Consider the following 18177-nt stretch of genomic DNA (forward strand, 5'->3'; position numbering starts at 1 on the left):
ATTTAAACTGTGAAACAATTCGCTGTGTTTCATGTTCTCGTTTTTGAGTTTCAAAGAGGTCACCCTATCCTCTTTGATTATTTATTTACTAATTATTTCAAGAGTGTCCTCCCAGGAAGTGTTGCCCTTCTTCTGAATTGTGTTTGGGCACCAGACAGATCTGCATGCATGCTGATGTTGGTGTGGCATTATGACACCATCCCATCGACAGGGCTGGGGAACGGCCATTTTCATAAAAGGGAAAAGCTGAAGGGGAGAAATGGAACATCTGGAAAACTACCAATTGGTTAGTTTGACTCTGATACAACAGGTGAGTTGTATATGAGGCAGCGTGGACAGCCACCTCAGGCTGTTGGGTTTGGGCAGGACTATTTTTCTATAATAGGACGCGGGTGGTGCTGTGGTGTAAACCACTGAGCCTTGGGCTTGCTGATCGGAAGGTTGGCGGTTCGAATCCCCGTGACGGGGTGATTTCCTGTTGTTCAGTCCCAGCTCCTGCCAACCTAGCAGTTCGAAAGCACGTCAAAGTGCAAGTAGATAAATAGGTACCACTCCGGCGGGAAGGTAAACGACGTTTCTGTGCGCTGTTCTGGTTTGCCAGAAGCGGCTTAGTAATGTTGGCCACATGACCCGGAAAAACTGTCTGTGGACAAACGTTGGCTCCCTCAGCCAGTAAAGCGAGATGAGCGCTGCAACCCCAGAGTCGTTCGTGACTGGACTTAACTGTCAGGGGTCCTTTACCTTTTTACCTTTTTATTTTTCTATAAATAGAAAATAGAGGTGCTGGAACTGAGTTCTGGCAAGCTCTGGCTGGGGAAAAAAGAGCCCTGGTTTGGGGCATCATGAAAGGGGAATATTGACTATATTGGGCATTTATTCACAGGGAAAGGCAATTGTGGAATTTTCTGTGTCAAAATAACTTGACCGGTTTTGGTGGTTTCCTTAAAAAAAAAAAAAAAGCTCTCAACGATTTGGGGGTCTTCCTGGTTTTTGAAATATGGCAACCCTAAGCCTTGGGTACTATGCACTTTGTATTGGAAAGGGGAGTTGTTTACTGGTCTGCCTCAAGCACCAAAATGTCTTGGGATGGTACAGTGTTACGCATGAAGTCTCTGCCGCTTTAACAATGTTTTTCCTGTACCATTCAAGACAAGTGGTCACCTACTTCCTGATTTCCCCCGGTTATGTTTCTGTGGCCAAAGCTCTCTAAGCCAAGGACAGAAATTGCTATCTTGATTACAGCCAGCATGTGATAAGATCAACATCAATTGTAAGATTCATTGGAATGTATCTGCCATAATCATACAATAATAATCTCCAGGGAAATGGAGAGCTTTCTTCTTTGAGATATTTCTGAGTGTGCTCTTGTTTGAGTTCAAGCACTTAGAAAATAAGCCATTTATCTTATTAAGCCATGTAGCTCCCACAAATGTCACATAAAAATGTAATAGGGGAAAACAGATGTTGCATTACAGAAAATGATAGTGAAACTTATTCACATTAAAAATTGTAGGAAATAACCTAGGCTTCCACAGCCTCGTTTTAACTGCACTGTGGATGAGAGCTTTGCTCTGTTCTGTGTTTGTGAATCGTACAAAGTGAGTCCCCCCCTCTTTCTTTCAGAGGGAACAAGCTTGTTTTCTCCTCCTGTGGAGGGCAGGACTTGAACCAATGGCTTCAAGTTACAAGAAAGGAGATTCCAACTAAACATAAAGAAAAACTTTCTGACAGTAAGAGCTGTTTGACAGTGGAAGAGACTCCCACAAGACATGATGGACTCTTCTTCCTTGAAGATTTGTAAGCAGAAGATGGGTGACCATCTGTCATGGATACTTTAGCTTAGATTCCTGCATCCCAGGGGGTTGGACTAGATGGCCCTTGGGTCCCTCCCAACTCTGAAATTCTATGATTCTACGAACCAGCTCAATTTAAGGATTATTCTTTCTCAGAGACAGGTGCACTGCATTCCCTCAGAACCAAGTTCCATTTCTTAAAGATGTTGCAGAGCTCCAGAACAACACGGATTGGCTCAAGCTCTAGGTGATTCTGTTCCCATAGACAAAAATTTAAATCTTCCCACTTCCAGATTTTGGAGTGTGTGTTCATGCAATGCCGTAAAAGAAAATGTGATGAAAGTGATGTATAGATGGTATATTACACCCGTCAAATTAGCTAACATGTATAAAGTTAGTAATAAATGTTGGAAATGTAAAAAAAAAAGAAGGAACATTTTATCATATGTGGTGGGAATGTAAAAAAGTGAAAAGCTTCTGGGAGACGATATATAATGAGATGAAAAAAATGTTGAAATATACATTTATAAAGAAACCAGAAGCATTCTTATTGGGCATTGTAGGAGGTGATATAAATAGAAAGGAATGTAAGATGTTCTTATATGCAACAACGGCAGCAAGAATGTTATTGGCCCAAAAATGGAAGCAAGAAGAATTACCGACGAAAGAAGAATGGAGGAAGGAATTAATGGACTATGCAGAATTGGATAAACTAACAGGAAAGATCCGAAATTGGCGGGACCAGAAATTCACAGAAGACTGGAGTAAATTTACAGATTATTTGAAAAGTATTTGTGATGACCAGACTAAGTTTGTAGGTTTGCAAGAAGTTTTGTGAGGAGTATTATTGGAATTATTGCAAAAATGGATAAGGGGGAGGAGGGTTAGTTAAGACAATTAAAGGTAATAAGAATTTAAGAAATGCATAAGAAGTGGTTAAAACGGTGGATCATCAGAGGTGCTGAGGGAAGTCCAAAAAAAGATTGTATAAATGAGGAAGTTTTGTGGTATGTATTTAAATTATTATTTTAAAAAAAGATTTTGGTGTGTGTTGGGGGGAGAGTTGTGCGACTTTTGAGATTGCCATGACCAGCAAAAGGCGTAAGCAGGCTCAACGTACTGCTAGGAAAGAGCCCCACTGGTTCCACCCGTTTCCTGACTAGGCTTGGGTTGGGCTGCCACCATCACCTCCCTGGCATTGCCACTAGTCCCACTTGAAACCCCTGGCTTTGCAGGACGCTGAACATTGTGGGAAATATATCAAAGATTCGGACCCTCCTTCCAGATGGGCTTGCCTGGTGATGTCAATGCCCTAGGACAGGAACCCGTGGACCCAACGTTGTATTTTCCCCAGTGCCCAGTGTTTAGTGTCGCTAATGCCAGGCTCCCATGTCAAGTGCAAAGATTCATTGGTGGCTGTGGTGCCACCCCAGATTGTGTCACTAGAGGGCCCAACTGGGCAGACCATACATTCTCCATCCCTACTGTGTACACTTATTGGTTAAAGATAAATAAATAGCTACACTGATGTCTCAACTCTTCCTAATGTGGTAGTGGCCCAAAGGGCCACAGTGAATGTGATAATGTGAACCCCTATAAATCCTTCAATATGCCCCTAATAGAGACGTTATGGTAACCTGTTGCTTTAAGAAACTGATGATTTTGCAAGATGCCGTCCCCCACTGGGACAGAAGGACAGCTAATAGGTAAATCACGAAGATACAGCTCATAAACTAGAATATAAGTTGATACATGGTGCAAATGGCTACACATAGCACAGGTTCCCAACATGCACACTAACACAATGTTAGTTTGATCACAGTGAGAATCAAAGTTTAGTTTGCAATGCTTATTGCGCATGTGTATTAAACATGAAATGAGGTAATGATGTACATGATTGGTGAAAATTCAAATCCTTTGTTTGAAATGTTATAAATACCACCGCTCTGACCCTTGGGCGGGTTGCAGTTTGGCGAAAAGATTTGACTGTAACCTATTGCTTTGCAATAAACAACAATGGACTCCTCTTGTCTCTGAGTTTTATTGGCATAAACTCAGAAGATAAGCCATTTTTGGCTTACAACACTACGATGACACCAGTAGAGTACATATTTTATCCTAGCAGAAGGGAAAGAAGCATTTAAAAATATTCTATGCCAGTTTGCCAGGTCACATGACCAAGCTGAATGAGTTTAGGATCCAGTCTAATCCCCATTTGCCATAGGATTGCTCCCTTGAGTGCTTTGACTTGGTAGAATAGACCATACTGTCCAGGGGGCACTGATGCCAAGCCCCTTTCTCTCATGTCCATTTGTGAAGGTGAACCAATTTCACAGAATACCAGAAGCATGCAAGTTATTCTATTGATTGAGAATAAATTGTAAACTGGCTGTTTGCAAGAATAATGGTAACTTGTATCACAATTACCAAAGCATCAGATAAAACTCTGATAAATGAGACTTAGGTTTTCATGAATCACGAGAAAGTTATCTCACGGTATCAACGTAAATCTGACAACACAAAGATGGTATTAATAGTGCAGTCGTAAGATTGCAATAACACTTCAGAGGTTACATTTGCCATTAGCATTTAAAAGGTCAGTTGACAATAGAAAACATATTTTCAATGTAAACTTAATTAAGAAAGAGGAGTTGGCCAAATCTAAGGCAGATCATACATTAATAGGTAAGTGCAGACAAGGTTTCCCCTTAGAAATCACAGAGGCAACTGTTTAAAAGTGGCACTGATGGTCGTTCTTAGAGGTTAAATTGACGATTTAGAGTGCTAAAACCACAACAGCTGTCAGCAATGAGACAATATTCACCTTATTTCTCAGTCATAGTTAATATACACATTAAACACATGCTTTGAAAACCACAGATTTACAACTACTGCCTCTTTCACAAATTAGTCCCACAGGGACCCTAATCCAGATTGAGATTATGAGACAGGGGTGTGGAGGAGTGCTTAACCCTTTTCCTCCTTGCTCCATTTCCCTGTTGAGAATTACAGATTCAGGTTGGTAGCCATGTTGGTCTGTCCTAATAAATAACAATGGCGAAAGATTTTTTTAAAAATTTATTGAAAGATGTTCCAGTAGCACCTTAAAGACCAACTAAGTATAAGCTTTCTAGGTATCAGCTTTCGTGTGTATACAGTGGTGCCCCGCAAGACGAATGCCTCGCAAGACGGAAAACTCGCTAGACAAAAGAGTTTTCCGTTTTGGAGGTGCTTCGCAAAACGAATTTCCTATGGGCTTGCTTCGCAAGACGACAATGTCTTGCGAGTTCCTGCTGGTTTTCTCCCCTCCCCCCCCTTTTCCTAAGCCGCTTATCGGCTGATCCGATCAGCAGATAAGCCGCTAAAAACCGCTAATAGTGCTAATAGCGCTAATCTGCTAATCCTTCAATGGGCTTGCTTTGCAAGACGAAAAAACTGCTAGACGAAGAGAATCACAGAACAGATTCTTTTCGTCTTGCGAGGCACCACTGTACACACTTCTTCAGATACTCTGAAGCAGAAGCTGCTACAACCTTATAAGTGTTGATTACTGTTAATGATGGCAGTTGGTTCCACAGGGAAGGGCAATTTTTAAAGGGATAAAAAGGTAAAGGTACCCCGACCGTTAGGTCCAATCTCGGACGACTCTGGGTTTGCACGCTCATCTCACTCTATAGGCCGAGGGAGCTGGCGTTTGTCGGCAAACAGCTTCCAGGTCATGTGGCCAGCATGACTAAGCCGCTTCTGGTGAATCAGAGCAGAGCAGCGCACGGATAGATGACCAAAATTAGCTTTAGCATGTATAATGGGACATGAATCTAATATCTCTATTCAGACCAATATCTCCATAGTTCTTAGTTTGGTAACGAGTTATAATCCAGCAACTTCTCTTGTCGAGAATTGTTCCTGATGCTGCTATTGTTGGAGAGAGAGGTTGGAAAAGAGATTCCTACCCTCCAGTAACAGAGTTAAGCACAATGGTGATTGCTCCAAGCACATTAAAACTTGGTTAGATTTACATGTGCCCTCATCTAAATTTAAACAAACGTTTCCTGCAAAAATACTTAGTATAGAATAAATAATAGACACTTAGCTTTGCAAACAAGTGAATCTTTTACTCACCATTTCCAGAAGTCACAGCAAACAAGCTCCTCTTGTCTTCCTGAACCAGAAGAGGGCCGAAATGGGTGGAACAGTCTCTGATTGCTTCGGGAAAGCCCTGGAGAGGAGGGGAATTAAGACACCTTTGAGGAGGCAGAGACTTTCAGTTTCAGCAACTGATTGATGGGGTAAGACCTGCTGTGGATGAACTGCTGTGCTCTTTAGGCGTGACACTCTGCCAAATCTGTGAAGATCATGTTTTTGCTAATGTAGCCTTATTGGAGTTCACCGATTGGGTCTGCGTTGCTCCAGGACAGGAGGAAGGAAGTCAAATGACACCGAGGTTGATTCAAAGATAGCAGAAGGCACTTGCGTGATCAAGTCCACAGCAAGTCCAAAGAAATGACAAGTTTCATGCAGTATATATATCCTCCAGGCACCCTTCCCCTCCTTCCCCAGGAGTCCAACCACTTCAACCTATGTACGCAGGTTGACATCTCATATGTTCTTGCTCTGGTATTCTTAACCATAAAAGGGAATTCCTTCCTGTATTTCTGACCATAAAAGTATCTTCCTCTTCCTACTCTTATCTTGGAGGAAGAGGTCGTCATCTCCGAGAACACGCTTTGGCGTTGTTCCGGACTTAGGTCTGCGCGTCTTTTGTGGTCAGCACATAAGATAAGGCACAGGTGTATCTTTTCTGTTCTGCTGGTGCAGTCAGCGTCATTCCTGCCATCACACACTGATAAAGGAGAGGGCTCTGAGCACAGCCGGGTTTTTGTTTATACATTGACTCAGAGCTCAAGTTAATGGGTTTTAGCTAAGGAAAAATAGGGACTTTGGTGCCTGCACAGTTAGTTTTGGGTTTTGGAAACCCATTCCTTCACTAATAAAGAGTTAACTCCAACTTTGAACAGTGTGATTTACTGCTGGCACACTTTTTGACACTGTCAGGCTGCAGCTTGGGGCCACCAAGCGTTGGCCCTGCATCAGCAGAGGCGGACAAGAGAGGGGGTCTGCACAGCATCCTAATCTCCCCCAGTCAACACCAGGGGGGGCTGCATTCTAAGTGGGGCTCCCAATGATCAGTAGACTGTAACATCTAATCTAGATTACTTTCCTTTTTAGATAGTACTTGTGGGGTGTTGCTCTCATGCACTTTCATATTCTATATCCCTCCCCCCCCCCGCTCCATGTTCTCCATTTCACCCATAAAACTGCCTGCCATTTGGTAATTTGAAGGGAAAAAAGCAATGTAAACAAGCATACACATGTCTGTAATTGAAATCATTCATTCGGATCATAGAATGTGCATTTTCACTGCTCTTTTGAGTCTGATTGCAAAATTATGGGTGGGAGTGTTGGGGGTGTGAATCTGAATTCTAGGTCCTTTTATCCCTTAAAAAAGAGAGAGAGAGATTCCAGAATAACAGGCTGATGCTCATTCTGAGCTGTCGTCAAAGCACAATGCATTTCCTGCAGATTAAATGCTGGCTGGGAGTTGGTGGCCTGAGGCATTGCGCAGGGCCATTAGTACCACTCAGCCATTAATTCTCCAGGAAATCATCTTTGCCAAGGTGATATCTATGAATGTTAACGGGGCAGATTTTTCCCATCCTCCAAATTACCAAATCTCTACATAGCTACATCCCAAAGCTCACTCATAAACAACACCTTACTTTAGAAAATATATGTATTCCAAATAGTTCCTTTTATTTTACAGCCTTTTTCTGCCTTACTAGCTTCCTTCTCTTGCCTTGTTTTACAGAGCAGTACAGTTTTATACACTTGAATGGTCAGTCAATCCCCCCCACCCCAAGGTGTTTGGTTATCAAGGTCAGTTAATATTTCCCCTTCATATCTCCTGTTGTGTTGGCGACAAGCTTTGCCAAGAAAAACCTTTCGAAATGTTAAAATGCCGGGGGTGGGAAAAGGCTAATTTTCCATTTGCAATCAAGGTGTCAAGATTTGGTAAGGAACTTGTCTTTCTCTCTGCTTTATTTTCTTACCCTAAAAGAAAGTCAGCTATAACAGCAAAGAGCGGCTGCTATTCTGAGTTAACTTATTTCAGATTGGGCTGAATGTGCACACATCATAACCATTTTGTAAACGCTGCCAGTTCCTTGCTGGTTGTTCAGGTTTAGACACCGCGAGATCATGATATCTAACAAAAATGGATGGGAAAGTCAACTTGGAGGGGGAATGAAGCCCCGAGAAACCATCTAAATGCATCCCAGTAATTCAACATTCTGCTAAGGTTAGCTAGCAACACTCTTATTTCTCATCTTGAAATGTTTACAGTGATGGACATGTTTCTGAGTAAAGGTTAAGGAATGAACCCACTCACAGAGGCTGAAGGATTGGTATCTCATTCCTTGCTCATGCTGGAGAGAAACATCATTTTGACATAGATGGGCATCCATTCCGCATTAAAGATGCAGGCAGCCAGTTTGGGGAGACAGGTGAGTAATCCAAAATGCATTGATATTGTGCGCATTTCAACAGCACTCTGCAGATGCAGTGAGAGTGGTGCAGACCCACTCTGCACATGTTTTCTGTGTTTACTGTGCGTTTTCCACTTAAGAAAAGCCAGAATGTTGGTTCTGCTCTTGCTATTCACATCCAGATACTCTACAGAGTAATTATTCTTATCTACTAATACTCTTTTATATTGGGAAGCAGGTGGTGCTGTGGGTTAAACCACAGAGCCTAGAACTTGCCGATCAGAAGGTCGGCGGTTCGAATCCCCGTGATGGAGTGAGCTCCCGTTGCTTAGGTCCCTGCTCCTGCCAACCTAGCAGTTCAAAAGCACAAAGTGCAAGTAGATAAAAAGGTACTGCTCCGGCGGAAAGGTAAACAGCATTTCCGTGCGCAGCTCTGGTTCGCCAGAAGCGGCTTAGTCATGCTGGCCACATGACCCGGAAGCTGTAAGCCGGCTCCCTCGGCCAATAAAGCAAGATGAGCGCCGCAACCCCAGAGTCGGCCACGACTGGACCTAATGGTTAGGGGTCCCTTTACCTTTACCTTTACTACTACTCTTTTATATTAGCTGGGCTAGTGCTATTGGGTATAAGGTGAAGGTAAAGGGACCCTTGACCATTAGGTCCAGTCGTGACTTAAAGGCAACAATCCTCACAGGGATCCCCCTGTTTGATGTAAGCCATAGGAATCCCCACTGCCGGTTTGAACCTGATGTCATTTTCAGCAGGTGGGCCGGAAATAAATGGTTACTGAAATATACTCGGAGTCGAGTGCGGATTTCATGCTCTTTATTCAGCTCATAGTAGTGAGGAATGTAAGTTCCCCCAAAATGTCTGCTTTATATATATTATTTACACAATGGGACCCACGTGATTGGCTAATTTGGGATTCACCCGTAGGCCAATCAGGTTGCGGATTCACTTCCACCTGGAGTTGGATTGGGTGGCTCCTGCGGACCAATCAGACTGCTGCATTCTGAATCCTATTGTTCTAGGACCAATCAGACTGCTGCAATTTGGATCCTATTCAATATCCTATTCAATATCCTATTCGAGCCAGAACACGAACCCTGGACCAGGGAACACCCCAGGCCACAACGCACACGTAGGCCGCCGGCGTACCTTGAGGACTATGAATGCGACCTCCCGGTCAGGACTGGAACTTAGAGGGGAGGGGTGTTATGTACTGAGTTGAATAGGATCCAAAATGCAGCAATCTGATTGGTCCTAGAACAATAGGATCCAAAATGCAGCAGTCTGATTGGTCCTAGAACAATGCAGCAGTATGATTGGTCCACAGGAGCCACCCAATCCAGCTCCAGATGGAAGTGAATCCGCAACCTGATTGGCCTACAGGAGAATCCTGGAACTAGCCGATCATGTGGGGCCCATTGTGTAAATAATGTATATAAAGCAGATACTTTGGGGAAACTTCCATTCCTCCTCACCACTATGAGCTGAATAAAGAGCATGAAATCCACTCTCGACTCCAAGTATATCTCAGTACATAACAGTTACCTATTGCCTATGCCAGGCTTCCTCAACCCTGGCCCTCCAGATGTTTGGGACTACAATTCCCAGCATCCCTGACCACTGGTCCTGCTAGCTAGGGATCATTGGAGTTGTAGGCCAAAAACATCGGGAGGGCCAAGGCTGAGGAAGCCTGGCCTGTGCCAAACTTCTTCATCTGTAGTCAATAAAAGTTGCAGCCTGATTTGATCCCATTCAATGGTGTGGTGTCATTTATCGGTAGCACATCTGAGCAGTGTGTGTGTGTGTGTGTGTGTGTGTGTGTGTGCGTGTGCGCGCGCGCACAGCTTGGGCCTGCAAGTGGGTCAAGAAGATGTGCATTTTACAGAGGAGAGCACTGAAAAATGCATGGACGTGCACTTTGCGTTACTGACACCTCCCACATTATGTATCTGAGTGCAGAAAGGTTTCTTATGAAGCAGGTCTAAGTGCCTCTCAGTTAAATGGATTGGACTACATTTCAGGACTTAAAAGTCCTCCCCCTTCATAGATATTCTGTTTTTCTGGTGATCAATAAAGGTCCACTTCAAGCTGATGAGATCAAGTAGTTCAGTTGGCTGCTAAGACAAGAAATCAGAAGAAGACCAGGCTTAGTTCTCATTGGAGATTAGGCTCAGGCAATGGAATTAGCTGTAAAATAGGTTTTGTATTTTCCCCCTGAGAAAATTTCTGAGATTTTTATTTTTCAAACTCCTCCGGGGGTAGAAGTCTAGTGCATAGATTTCTCCCCCTGAATATTTTAAACCATTTTTGTTTGTTTGGCAGCAACCCCCCCCCCCCACGACAATGCCACAGAATGGATGCAAAATGGCTGCCAGGCTGCCAACATGGCTGCCGCTGTCATTTGTGGTGGCAGCCGAAAGAAAGGAAGAAATAATGATTTGGTAATTCATAATCTGTCTCTGCTCAAATCCATACCTATCCGGAGTTATTTTCCAATTGGAATAAATTAATATAGCTCTGCAATTTCGGTAAAAGCAACATATACATTACAAAAAATGAGCAGACTCCCAGCTTTTCATTTCGATTTATAGTAATAGCATTTTCAGATTATAATCCTGTATGAGGGAAGCATTGCCACTGTGGTTTCCTACAGATAATGTTGGACTAATTTCCCATCATCCATTATTGGCCCTTCAGCCTGAGATGATCAGAGTTGAACAGCATCTGAAGGGCTCTACCCCAATCTGAGGCCATATTCTAGCCTATCTTTTAATATCATCATCATCAATCTTTATTATGGTCCAGAGACCCAACAAATCATTACAAAGCAATACACAATTCATACAGCCTACCTCCAGGTTAAGCAAGCATTCTGTTTAGAATATAGGGCTCATTTGATATTGCAACCACCGATAAAAACTTTGCCACTGCTAATGTTCTAACATTTGTCCAGTAGGAACCTGACATAGTGAGCCTCTGATTTTCCCGGGAAAGGTACCAGCAAGGGTAGTACAGTGGTGCCTCGCAAGACGAAAATAATCCGTTCTGTGATTCTCTTCGTCTAGCGGTTTTTTCGTCTTGCGAAGCAAGCCCATTGAAGGATTAGCGGATTAGCGCTATTAGCACTATTAGCACTATTAGCGGCTTTTAGCGGTTTATCTGCTGATCGGATCAGCTGATAAGCGGCTTAGTGGCTTAGAAAAAGGGGGGAGGGGGGAAACCAGCAGGAACTCGCAAGACATTGTCGTCTTGCGAAGCAAGCCCATAGGAAATTCATTTTGCGAAGCACCTCCAAAACGGAAAACTCTTTCGTCTAGCGAGTTTTCCGTCTTGCGAGGCATTCGTCTTGCGGGGCACCACTGTATCAGTTCAGCCCTGGCTTGCTCATATTTTGCACAATGCAACAAAATATGTTTTATGGAATCGATGTCTTGAGCACAAGAGCAAAGTCTGTCCTGGTAAGGAACTCCTCTCAACCTGCCATCCAACACTGCAGAAGGAAAGACGTTTAGTCTGGCTTTGGTGAAAAGACTTCGGTAGTTTGGTACTGTCAGGTTTTTAATGTAAGATGTTAACTTAAAGACATACCCATATTGAACTCCTGCTGCCAGCGGACTACAGACTGCGTGTGATCGAGATCGCAAGTCACTGTGTGCATTGTCCTACAATCTTTGCTTTAACATCTTTTAATATTTATTTATTTATTTATTTATTTATTTATTTGTATAAAAACCAAATCTCAGTTGCTTTCTCATCAGATGTTCTCAAGGTGAGATATGCAAAAATATAATAATAATAAAAGTTTTATTTATACCCCGCCCTTCCTGGTTCAAAAACCAGGCTCAGGGCGGGTAACAACAAATTTAAAACACTTAATTATAAAAGCAGCATAAAATACAGTATAAAAACATGAATAACAATAAAAATCAAAAAATCAGTTAGATAATCCCCAGGGCTAGCTGGCTGAATTGGTCCTACTTGGGCCAGCAAGGAGGCCAGGGAAGAATTTAAATGTGGGGTCCCAGAAAGGGTTTCTTCATAGAAGAGGAAAGGGGGAAAGGGAATAGAGGATCAGGCTAATTCAAATTGAAGGCCAGGCGGAATAGCTCTGTCTCACAGACCCTACAGAAGGAGATAAAGTCCTGCAGGGCCCTAGTCTCGTGGGACAGAGCATTCCACCAGGTCGGAGCCATCACTGAAAAGGCCCTGTCCCTGGTGGAGGATAGTCTGACTTCCTTAGGGCCCAGGACCTCTAAACTATGGTTATTCATGGACCTTAAGGTCCTCTGCAGGACATACCAGGAGAGGCGGTCCCGTAGATACAAGGGTCCTAAGCCATAAAACGTATAAAGAGAAATGTTTAACTAAAAGATATGTCAGTGGCATCCAGTTTGCATATGGTTGATTTGTTGATGTGAAATATACACATTAATGATTCTTATTTTTTCCCCCTGTTCTGGCTTAGTGTAAAAAATAACTCTCCATCCTTTCACAATTGTGGCTGGGCAAACCTAGCCAGATGCGCCCATCTGTATAAATATAATATTTATATATTATAAATATAAATAGTTTTTTAAAAAATTCTGGAAACATTTTTTTGCATTCTACAATTGGCATATATAGAACTGGATAAAGTACACATAAATGTGGATTATTTTTAGAGATATCATACTACTGGAACTTTAACAAAGCTCACTTTTATTTTGATGATCTAACAATTTTAAAAAGAATTGTACCAGTGATTAGTATGAGCAAATAAACTTTCAAAGTCATTTTTATTGTGCTAAGTGATTAATGCTTCATAGTTGAATAAGAGTATCATCAGCATAGATACAGATATATTTCATAGGAGATGTATTTATGCTTCATACTTGATATAGAAAGGTACATTTTTTAAAATTGAAGAAGAGTGTCATCAGCATAGATAAAGATATATAGATATATTCAGTAGGAGACAGGTACATATAATAATTATAGCGGACAGTTAACTTATGTTCTTCAGTCCTTCTACTCGGTACAGTGAAATTATGTTGTTTTCAAATGAAAGTTTAAGAAATTTAATTTTAAAAAGTGACATCTGTTCCATGGGCTTTAATGTTTGATATTTGCCTTGAAATCTACCTGTATTTCTCAGACTACAGAATCCTTCTGTGATGGCCTCGATTTAATTTTTTTATTTTATTTTAAATGGATTTGATCTTTTTATTTGTGAAATGCTCCTGAGAGTCACAGAGCAAAAGCAACCTCATAATTTTCCTCACAGGGCTTTCCACATCCCACACATTAACAACTCATTCAATTATATCTTTATATGGTGCTGCTGTTTGTGATTATTATATCCAGGAATGATGAGGATCAGTGTAAGGTCTTTGGGCACCAGGGCATGAGATTCTGGGCCAAGATGATTTAGATTTCTAGTCCTTCATTTTGTTTTATTAATACCCAAGAAAGCATCTTGTTAACTGAACCCAATCATTTTATGGTGATGTGCATGTGATAAGCTCAAGGTGAACTCAAATGGATAAATATATCTAGGGAGCGCAGCTGCAGATGCTTGAAGAAAATGATGGAGGTAGCTTCATAATGTCAAATACAAAGAAGCAAAATATTTTTATTCTGATTCAACTAAGGGCTACCCCTGCTATGCATATTGCTAGCTGGATGGAGGGTTGCCTCTGCAAACTCTTTAGTATTTTAAACTCTTACAGTGCAATCCTGTGCATGTCTACTCAAAAGTAAGTCCCATTACTTCAATAAGGCTTACTTAGTCTTAGGTAAGTGGGCATAGGATTGCAGCCTTAGTTTTAAATCGTATTATTGCTTCACCTGGAATATTGGTTTGTGTTGGATGGTGTCTAATAAATTCAATAATAATACAGAATAAAGCAACAGGGTATTGTGGCACCTTAAAGAATAACAATTTTATTATAAGTTAGAGTCCACTTCATAACCATGTTTTCATATTTTGGCAAGTTCCTAAGCTTGGTCTCATAGAGAAAGCGAGAGAGAGACCTAATGCCCAGTGAGTTGCATTCCTAGATTGTGGATTTAAATATCCATATCTAATATCCATAGCTACTATCCATATCGAATATCCATAAATATCCCTATCTACTGACAATGGTCTCCCTGGCTGCGGTTCCAGAGTTGTGGCGTCACTACTGAGAAAACTGTGGGATGTAATCCACTGGGAGCAGTCAAATACAACATTCCTTGTTTTCCTAGAGTGGACATGCAAGGGGATGTTGGTCCAGCCAGTCGCAACTTCCTGTTCCTCCTGGGCTGGAGCATCCTTCCTTGCATGTGACTAGAGGTGGGCCTGGCCTTACCTGTCCAGGTAACAAAAAAGACAAGGCACGCAGCCATCTCTTCCTTTTGGACTTCCTCCATTGTTGAACCAGCTCTCAGCCAACAGAGGACACTGGGATTATCTCCATATAGGATAGATCCACATGTATATACTTTGTAATTAAGTCTGCCTTCAGGGATCCAACTGTGAACTGATAATGTGAGTAAACGTCTTTTATATACTTTACACAAGATTGTGGTGTGTTTATTCTTTTAAGGGGGTTATAAGGGAACTTACCAGGAAACTAATATTGAGAGGCTTAAACAAGCCTGCAACCAGCTATATCTACTGTGCCTTTAAAAGGGGAATGTAAAACTCTGCTAAGTTATAGAACTTGCTAACACAAGTTAGGAAGGATATTAATAAACAATATATCTTTTCCTGCCTCCCTGAACATTCCCACAAAAACCCATGTCCTATACGTTTAAGGTGCCACAAAACTCTGCTCATCTTGTGAATAGTTGTTGCTCTTTACCACAGAAACAACTTGCAACCAAGGGTTCCTCGGGTACCACCTCACCCTATGTAGGTACCTGCTCAGCAACTGCACTCCTCAGATGGGACATGGCTGAGAGGTGCACTTAGCTCAGCAGAACTGTTGGGATCCACTGCCTGGTAATCTAGCAGGGAGGTGGTGGTGGAGGCAAGAAGGGTCTCCATCCACAACATGCAAGTGCACGACATCATTGCCCTTGCTGATGTCAGCAGCCCTTGTCCACACCAGGAACCAGTATTCATTCTTTATTATTATTTTTACAGTGCGGGAGTGATCGGTGCTTCCAGTCTTGAATGCAGCAAAAGGGTTGCTTCAACTATCAAAGCAAGCAGCAAGAGAAACTAGCCGGTTCTGTAAAGCAGTGGTAGCTGACCTGTGACCCTCCAGTGTTCTTGGACTGCAACTCCCATCAGTGTCCCATTCCTCTCCGCACCATGGTCGGCGGTCAGGGGTGATGGAAGTTTTAGCCTAGTAACACCCAGACTTTACACCCACGTTGTGAAGGCATACAGTGAAAAAGGTTGTCCCATAAACAAGTGACAAAGTGGACTGGAAGGGGCACACCGCCATTCCCAACCAAATGTGGAATAAGAGACCTGATCATTTGAAGAAAAACTTAGCTTAGAACAGTGATTGTATTCTAACTTGCATTTACTGACAAACGACAAGCATTCTTTATATATATAAAAAGCATCTGTATTTACAACCCATAAATTCTTCCCAGCCCTTTAAATGAGCTCTCCATCTTCAATATATTTGAGTTCTCTATAAATCTACCATTCCTTAATCTAAATGTAATCATCTTGTAATAGACCGATTCCAGTAAAAATGCCATTAATCTTGTTTCCTTGGAAGAGAAGGAGGCAGAACGGCGAAGAAGGGAATGAAGAGAAAATTTTCCTCGAGTGTTTCACTGTGGTGTTTTTTATTTAATTTCCAAATTTAAATAGAATCATGATGAACAGCAATAAACATGGGCAAGATCCAGCGAATGGCAAGCATTTCTTGCACAGTGGAATTTAAAGATGCTCTGTATTGGATCAATTGTGCTGTATATGATTTTGTTTACTTCCACTTGGGCTCCAATGTTTTGTTTGGTGTTTTAGAAAGACCACAAAATGCCGAATGAAGACCCTTTCAAGTTACCAATTGTCTAATGCAGCTATAAACTACTGAGCCTAGGACTTGCCGATCAGAAGGTCAGCGGTTTGAATCCCTGCGATGGGGTGAGCTCCCGTTGCTCGGTCCCTGCTCCTGCCAACCTAGCAGTTCAAAAGCACATCAAGTGCAAGTAGATAAATAGGTACCGCTCCGGCGGGAAGGTAAACGGCGTTTCCGTGCGCAGCTCTGGTTTGCCAGAAGCGGCTTAGTCATGCTGGCTACATGACCCGGAAGCTGTACGCTGGCTCCCTCGGCCAATAAAGCGAGATGAGTGCTGCAACCCCAGAGTCGGCCACGACTGGACCTAATGGTCAGGGGTCCCTTTACCTTTACCTTAATGCAGCTTAACAATTCAGACGTCTCCATTTTACAAAAATATAAAAACACTCTCTGTAGGATTCCCACTACTGTCACAGAGAATAAATGTTATGTCACAACAGTGACATTATGCTTCCTCAAGTTTGTATTTCTGCAACCTCAAACAACACTTGGTTGGACTACTGTAAAGGGGTCTTTACGGGGCTGCCTTCAAAAATGGACCGCGTGCTGTGGCTTGTGCATGTTGAGCTTAGCAGCTTGTCAACATCATTTCACAGAGGTCATGAAGGCGTTGCACTGCCTGGCGATATGCTACTGGGTCAAATTCAAGGTGCTTGTCAGAGGTGCACCTGGGTTCCCTTGCACCCTTGTCAAACAGCTGTACCGGCACCAGGGCCGGATTTAGATTTGACGAGGCCCTAAGCTACTGAAAGCAATGGGGCCCTTTACATGTCCAGCTGTCCTTTGTCAACAACAAAAGGTTGCTGTTTTTTGTGTTGCATATATGCTATATGGTAATTTACGGACCTAATAGGTATCTAAAGCCATTTGCACATAACAAAATAACCAGTCCATGCAGAATGTAGGCACCCTATACATAGAAAGGAGCAAACCAGTGATATTTTGGGGAGCTGGCAAGCAGGCGGAGCCCATGACTTACATCATAGGGGCCTACACAACACAAAACACTGATTTTATTTTATTTGTTTTTTTTTATCTTATATTTTGGAAATGTACATCCAGTGCGGTTTTTCCTTTAATTTTTTGGGGAGGCCCAGTCTACAGCTTGTTTAGCTTATACGTAAATCTGGCGCTGATGTATCGGTACCTCCAAAACTGGGAAAGACCAGGGTCCAGAAATGCAGAAAGTTTGCTTTTCTGTGCTCCTCCAGCAATTTCCTCCGTGCCCGTGGGGACTGAGTCTGCTCTGCCCCTTTTCCTTCTACTTCTCTGCCTGCCTCCCTTTTTCCTCCTGCTGCAACTCTCACCTGATCTCTCCGCCTTTCTTCCCTCTGAGTCATGCTGGGCGCTCCGGTCAGACTTCTAATAACACCGCCAGCCAAACTGGAGAGGGAGCCCTGCAGGGCTGCCGCAACGGCCCGTGCCAGGGGCCAGATTCCTCCACCAAAGTGCCCGGGGCTTCATCCAGCCACCCAGAGCAACGGAGGAGTGGCCTGGGGGTGGCCACAAATAGGTGATCTCCTAGCCCCTGTGAGCCAGAGTGGAGACTGCAAGCCTTGCCCTTGATGCCACCTGGAGCTCAGTAGCTTCACCCGCATCACAAAAGACAGGATTCTAAAACCCTCCAATGACATTTGCTGGTAGATGGCAGCCAGCCAATCCCTGCTGCGATAGGGCCAGCATTGTGATTCGCCAGTCACAGCATAAGGCGGCCTATCACAGGCGGGGAGGTGTGTTGCCTGGGCTGAGTGCCTCTGTTTGCCATCCTTTTTGATGTTACAATAAATCCTTTTTGAGCTGAAATCTGGTCTTGGGTCATGGCTG

At 42.8% G+C, this 18177-nt stretch overlaps 1 long non-coding RNA gene across 1 annotated transcript in view; it reads right to left on the reverse strand.

The window, feature by feature from the left end:
- Positions 1-17923, reverse strand: part of LOC308589466 — a 37507-nt gene extending 19584 nt beyond the window's left edge. The window contains exons 1-2 of the long non-coding RNA XR_014009286.1: positions 17661-17923; positions 5916-6012 (exon numbers count right to left, since the gene is read on the reverse strand). This is a non-coding gene — a long non-coding RNA (uncharacterized lncRNA). The remainder of the gene's footprint in view (positions 1-5915; positions 6013-17660) is intronic.
- Between the last annotated feature and the right edge of the window lie 254 nt (positions 17924-18177).

The sequence above is a fragment of the Podarcis bocagei genome (genome assembly GCF_964188305.1).
Source record: "Podarcis bocagei genome assembly, chromosome: 6".
In the NCBI taxonomy this organism is placed as follows: Eukaryota; Metazoa; Chordata; class Lepidosauria; order Squamata; family Lacertidae; genus Podarcis; species Podarcis bocagei.